Source organism: Colobus angolensis, unplaced genomic scaffold (assembly GCF_000951035.1).
Source record: "Colobus angolensis palliatus isolate OR3802 unplaced genomic scaffold, Cang.pa_1.0 Scaffold39, whole genome shotgun sequence".
NCBI lineage: Eukaryota > Metazoa > Chordata > Mammalia > Primates > Cercopithecidae > Colobus > Colobus angolensis.
In genome coordinates, this window is record NW_012117265.1 from 2,212,335 (window position 1) to 2,219,459 (window position 7,125).

Consider the following 7,125-nt stretch of genomic DNA (forward strand, 5'->3'; position numbering starts at 1 on the left):
TTTTTGAGACAAGAGTCTTGCTCTGTTGCCCAAGTTGGAGTGTAGTGGTGCAATCTCAGCTCACTGCAACCTCTTTGCCTTCTGGGTTCGATCAATTCTCCTGCCTCAGTCTCCCAAGTAGCTGGGATTACAGGCGTGCACCACCATGCCCAGCCAGAAATATGCGTTGAAAACTGACTTTTGTAGAACTTTTTTATTTATTTTTTTGTAGAGCCTAGGCTGCTCTTGAACTTCTGGGCTCAAGCGATCCTCCTACCTCAGCACCCTAAAGTGCTGGGATTCCACGCGTAAGCCACTGTGCCCGGCCCGAAGTGTTTCCTGCCCCAGATCACCAAGGAAGGCAAGAACAGGCAGGAATTGATGTCTGAGGGCTCTAAGGGAGATTCGCCACGAGGGGTTGCAGCAACGGGCCCCTGCACATGCCAGTGCCTAGAAGTCTGTGGTGTAGAATTTTAGCTGAGGCTTAGAGAGGGCTGGACAGGTGCAGGCTCATCTGACCAGGCCTCCTTGTGCATTGAGGAACTATGAGAGTTTAGAACCCTCTGACTACATGGAGTGCAGCGTGGGTGAAAGCGGAGAAACCAAGGAGTTGACCACGCTGGTCTAGGCCAGTCATGAGGTTGAGGCTGGTGCAGGTGAAGGTCAAGGGTGGAGAGAGAGGTGGGTGGGCTGAGGGGATATTTAGGAAGGAGAATGAGTGGGTGGGGGGGATTGGCTGGTGTGGCCTGATGGAAAGGGACGGCAGCTGACACGGACTCCTTGTAGGTCAGTGGCCTACAAGGCCAGTGAGGTGGGGACACAGCAGAATCAGACACGGGTGGATCAGGAGGAGCTGGGCTCTGGACACCTCATTCATATTAACGCTCCTGCAGGTAAGAATTGTCTCTTGTTTTTTGGAGTCAGAGTCTTGCTGTGTCGCACAGGATGGAGTGCAGTGGCATGATGACCTTGGCTCACTGCAACCTCCGCCTCCTGGGTTCAAGCGATTTTCCTGCCTCAGCCTCCCGAGTTGCTGGGATTACAGGCATGCGCCATCATGCCCAGCTAATTTTTGTATTTTTAGTAGAGATGGGGTTTCACCATGTTTGCCAGGCTGGTCTCGAACTCCTTGCCTCAAGTGACCCGGCCACCTTGGCCTCCCAAAGTGCTGACATTACAGGTGTGAGCCACCAGGCCTGACCAAGAACTGGCTTATTGCAGTAGAAATCTTTGAGACCATGACAGAAACTAGAAACCAAGTCTGCTATTGACCAAAACATTGGTGAGGAATCAAGAAGTGGTTCTGGCCAGACATGGTGGCTCACACCCTATAATCCCAGAACTTTGGGAGACTGAAGTGGGAGGATCCCTTGAGCTCAGAAGTTCAAGATCAGCCTGGGCAACATAGTGAGACACAATCTCTATTAAAACATAGAGAAAGTGGGCCAGTACTTTGGGAGGCCGAGGCGGGAAGATCACTTGCGGTCAGGAGTTCAAGACCAGCCTGGTCAACATGGCAAAACCCCGTCTCTATTAAAAATACAAAAAAATAGCTGCGTATGGTGGCACATGCCTGTAATCCCAGGCACATGGGAGGCTGAAGCAGGAAAATCGCTTGAACTTGAGAGGTGGACGTTGTAGTGAGCCAAGATTGCACCACTGCACTCACGCCTGGGCAACAGAGCAAGACTCTACCTCAAAAAAAAAAGTGATCTGCCCACCTCGGCCTCCCAAAGTGCTGGGATTATAGGCAAGAGCCACCGCACCCGGCCCAAAAAGTGACTCTTAAAATGGCCAGGCAGCCAGGCATGGTGGATCACGCCTGTAATCCCAGCACTTTGGGAGGCCGAGGTGGGAGGCATGAGGTCAGGAGACCGGCCTGGCCAACATGGCAAAACCCCATCTCTACTAAAAATACAAAAATTAGCTGGGTGTGGTGGTGGGTGCCTATAATCCCAGCTACTTGGGAGGCTGAGGCAGGAGAATCACTTGATCCTGGGGGGCAGAAGTTGTAGTGAGACTGCATCACTTCATTCCAGCCTGGGTGAAAGAGCAAAACTCCGTCCCAAAATATATATATACACACACACACACACAAAAAATAAATTAATTGGAAAAAAAAAAAAAAAAACGGCCAGGTGACCTCACCAGCTTGGGGGATCTCTTAACGCCACCCTTCCCTCCCCCACTGCCAAGGTTAATAGCAGCAGTTCAGGCTGTTGCGTGTTTGGGGTGTGTCCTGACACAGCTTTCTCTAAATGTGATGTACAAGTGACATGGTCTAGAACACATATCCAGGATCCAGTATGTGTCCAAAATGGCATCTTGCTGGACATTTGCTTCACTGTGCAGCCTGCTGTTCTATCCTCAACAATGTTCTCAAGATCTTTCCATGTTTAATTAGATCCCAGTCATTTAAAAAATTGTGTTTTATGATGTTCCAATGACTGTTGCTGCCTAACAGATAGTGGTTTAAAACAATGTGTTTATTAGCTCTCGTGGTTTCTATGGGTCAGGAATGTGGGAAGGGCTCAGCTCAGTGGTACGGGCTCAGGGTCTCTGATGCAGCTGAAAGCTGAGGGCTAGGGCTGGGGCAGCCAGTGCTTTCTCTTCCCATGGTCTTGGTGGCCTTATAGCATGGACTTGGTTGGGCTTCCTCAAAAAATGGCAGGCTCCAGGAAGTCAGGCTGTTATATGGCAGCTGGTGATTCAAAAGTGAGTGTCTGAGCAAGCAAGGTGGAATCTGTGGTGCTTTCTGTGACCTACTCTTAGTAGTTTACATGATGTCACTTCCATTGAACTCTGAGTCCCAAGTCCACCCAAACTCCAGGGAAGGAAAAGGAGACTCGATGACTTGATGGAAGCAAGACTCTAGGAGAGGCCAGGCATGGTGGCTCATGCCTGTAATCCCAGCACTTTGGGAGGATGGGGCAGGCGGATCATCTGAGGTCAAGAGTTTGAGACCAGCCTGGCCAACATGGCAAAACCACGTCTCTACTAAAAATACAAAAATTAGCTGGGCGTGGGTGTGCGCCTGTTGTCCCAGCTACTCGAGAAACTATGGTGCCACTGTACTCCAGCTGTGCGACAGGGCGAGACTCTGCTTCAAAACAAAACGAAACAAATCAAAAAAGACTCTAGGAGAGCCAGCCTAGATGGCTGGATGGGAAAGCACGTGACCACCTGCCACATATGATGTCCCACATTATTCCTCCCACTCCCTCCTCACCCAGGCCGTGTCAGGTCCCATCATGCCCTGACCATTCGGCGTTTCAGCTTTAAAATCCTGCTCACTCGTGTCTTGTGGAAGCCTCTCCTGATTCCTCGGGACACACTGAGCTGTCCGCCATTGCTTAGTTCACTACCTGGTTCCAGGGGCCATTTCAACCTTCAAGTCTCAGGGTCCCTGCTCCAGACCCCGGAGCAGGTAGCAGCCCCAGAGGAGTCTCATGCCCTCTAAGCCTGAGCTCAGATCTGTGTAGCCTTAGGCCAGTGGCTCAACCTCCCTGAGCTCCGCTTGTGTCATCTGGGAAACGGGAACGAAGTCCCCTAGCCCTCAGGGTTGTTGGAAGAAGGGCATTGGCCAGTGGGACTGAGAGAGAGAGCAAAGGCCTACCAGAGGGGCAGGTGCGGAGAGCAAAGGTCAGGAAGGGCAGTAGCCAGCCAGCAGCTGTCACCAGTCATACGGGTAGAGGCCCCTGGCTTGAGGCCACTGTCCACATGGGGACCAAGCTGGTTCCAGGCCCTCAGGCCAAAGCCGATGTCTGAGACCTGAGTCAGATGGGCCTGCAGCCCGGACGACTCATCTGCACCACAGCTAACACGTACCCGTGTCCCCATGACATGGGTTTTGCATAGGTGGACATTCAGACAAAGTTCTTTCTGTGGGCTCCCCTCATTTTTTTCCTAAAAACTATTTTCCTTAAAAATTTTTTTTTTTTTTTTAGACAGGGTCTTACTCTGTCTCCCAGGCTGGAGTGTGGTGGTGGGATCACAGCTCACTGCAGCCTCAAACTCCTGGGCTCAAGTGATCCTCCTGCCTCAGCCTCCCAAGTAGCTGGGAGTACAAATGTGCACCACTGTGCCTGGCTAATTTAATTTTTTCATTTTTTTGAGATGGCGGTCTCTCTATGTTGCCTAGGATGGTCTCAAACTCCTGGCCTCAAAAAATCTTCACAATCTTCCTGCCTCAGCCTCCCAAAGTGCTGGGATTATGGATATGAGCCAACATGTCCAGACTAAGAGACTTATTTGTATTTTTTTATTATTTTTTGTTTGTTGGTTGGTTGACGTGCTGGGATACCTATGCAGAACGTGCAGGTTTGTTACATAGGTATACATGTGCCATGGCATGGTGGCTTGCTGCACCTATCAACCCATCATCTAGGTTTTAAGTCCCACAAGCATTAGGTATCTGTCCTAATGCTCTCTCTCCTGGGACTTTATTTTTAAATTGGCCTCATCCTGAAAACCATGAAATCATAGGTTTGGTGAGCTGGTTTTCCATAAACGTTAAAATAAATTCTGGCTGGGAGTGGTGGCTTACACCTGTAATCTCAGCACTGTGGGAGGCCAGCGTGGGCAGACTGCTTGAGCCCAGGGGTTTGAGACCAGCCTGGGCAACATGGCAAAATCCTGTCTCTACTAAAAATACAAAAAAATTAGGCAGATGTGGTGGCACACACCTGTAATCCCAGCTACTCAGAAGGTTGAGGTGGCAGAATTGCTTGAGCCCAGGAGGCGGAGGTTGTAGTGAGCAGAGATCGTGTCACTATGTACTCCAGCCTGGGCGACAGAGCAAGATCCTGTCTCAAAAATAAATAAATAAATAATACATTCTAATCTATTAAAATAAAGCCAAAGCTATTGAAACAAACAAAATGAGGATTTTCCCAAATGGTGGAGTGAGGATCTTGGCAAATCCTCTCCCTAAAAGCAATAGTAAAGCTTAAGAGAAATGTCCAAAGCAACCATCCCGGGACTGTGAAGATCTGGTCAAAGGTGTTCACCCGGTGAGGACATGTTTATTCCAGAAAAACTACCAAGTGGCAGAGAAGAGCAGTAGGAGGTGATTTCTGCCTGGGACTGCTCCTGGCCTGGGCCCCCAGCTCTAGCCAGGCCATGGAAATCAGTGGCCTCACTGCTGGAGGGCCTCACTGTTGGAAGCTGCAGGGATCTCGGCGCAGAGTGAACAGGGAGGGGAGGGCCAAGGTCATCAGCTGGCCTAAGGTTGAGACTCCAATTGGGCAACAGATTGGTAAACTAGCCAGAAATGGAAAAGGAGGTCCAGCTGGCCCCCGGTATCCATAGGGGTTTGGGGGGCCACGTGCAGGCCAAGACAACACATATGCCCTGGAGAGAGCCCGATGCACATCTCCCTGCCCAACAGAGCTGAAGTGCATGCCCTAATAGGAACCACAGGCAGAAAGCAAAGGTAGGGCCAGCTTGCAAACTGCCTGGGCAGAGCCACTGACTCAGCATTTGGGCACAAGTTCTGACCAACCACCGACTGATGTCTCAGCTCGGCTGACCCAGGGGTGACTCCTTCTAAAGAAAAACGAGAATTGGGCTGGGAGTGGTGGCTCATGCCTGTAATCTCAGCATTCTGGGAGGCTGAGGTGGGCAGACTGCTTGAGCCCAGGAGTTCAAGACCACTGTGGGCAACACGGAAAAACCCTGTCTCTACCAAAAAAAAAAAAAATTTTGCCAGGTGTGGTGGCACAAGTCTGTAGTTCCGGCTGCTCGGGAGGCTGAGGTAGGAGGATGGCTTGAGCCCAGGAGGCTGTAGTGAGCTGAGATTGCACCACTGCAGTCCAGCATCAGCAACTGCACAAGACCTTGTCTCCGAGGGGAAATATACAAGAAGAAAAAGAAAGGAAGAAAGAAAAATGAGAATTAAGAACAAAACAAGGCCAGGTGTGGTGGCTCAAGCCTGTAATCCCAGCACTTTGGGAGTCTGAGGTGAGCAGATCACCTGAGGTCAGGAGTTCAAGACCAGCCTGGCCAACACGCTGAAACCTTGTCTTTACTAAAAATACAAAAATTAGCTGGGCATGGTGGCGGGTGCCTGTAATCCCAGCTACTCCAGAGGCTAAGATGGGGGAATCGCTTGAACCTGGGAGGCGGAGGCTGCAGTGAGCCAAGATCACATCACCGCACTCCAGCCTGGGTGACAGTGAGAGACTCCGTCTCAAAAACATACAAAAATTAAAAACAAATAAATAAAATACAATGTCTACTTTCTGACAACAAAAGCTTGCCAGACATGTGAAGAAACAGGAAAGTGTGACCTATGCTGAGAACAAAAAGGAGTCAAGAGAACCTTTCTGTGGAAGAATGGGTCCGGATGTTGGACCTAAAGCCTTCAAAGCAGCTACTAAAAATAGGTTCAAGCTGGGTTGTGCATGTCTGTGGTCCCAGATACGCTGGAGGCTGAAGAGGGAGGATCATCTGAGCTCTGGAAGTTGAGCTATGATCGCACCACTGCACTCCAGCCTGGGCAACAGAGCAACACCCTGTCTTAAACAAAAAAAAAAAAGTAGGCTGAGGGAGGAGGGTCACTTGAGCTCAGGAGTTCAGACCACCAGCCCAGGCAACAAAGCAAAACATGATCTCTACACACACACACAACAATTAGCCCAGTGTGCTGGTGTGCACCTGTGGTCCCAGCTACTTAGGGGGCTGAAGCAGGAGGATCACTTGAGCCCAGGAGGTCAAGGCTGTTATGAACCGTGATGACACCACTGCACTCTAGCTTGGGTGACAGAGCAAGACCTTGTCTCAACTAAAGAAAAAAAAAAAAAAAGGTTCAAAGAGCTAGAAGAAACCATATTTCAAGAATTAAAGCCAAGTATGACCATAATGACCCACTAATAACGGCTCTTAATGAACAGACAAAAATGGTAAGAATTCAAATTAGTTGGGCACAGTGGCTCACATCTGTAATCTCAGTACTTTGAAAGGCTGAGGCGGGTGGATTGCTTGAACTCAGGAGTTTGAGACCAGCCTGGGCAACATCACAAAACCCTGTCTCTACCAAAACCAAAAAACAAAAAACAAAAACAGGCCGGGCGCGGTGGCTCAAGCCTGTAATCCCAGCACTTTGGGAGGCCGAGACGGGCGGATCACGAGGTCAGGAGATCGAGA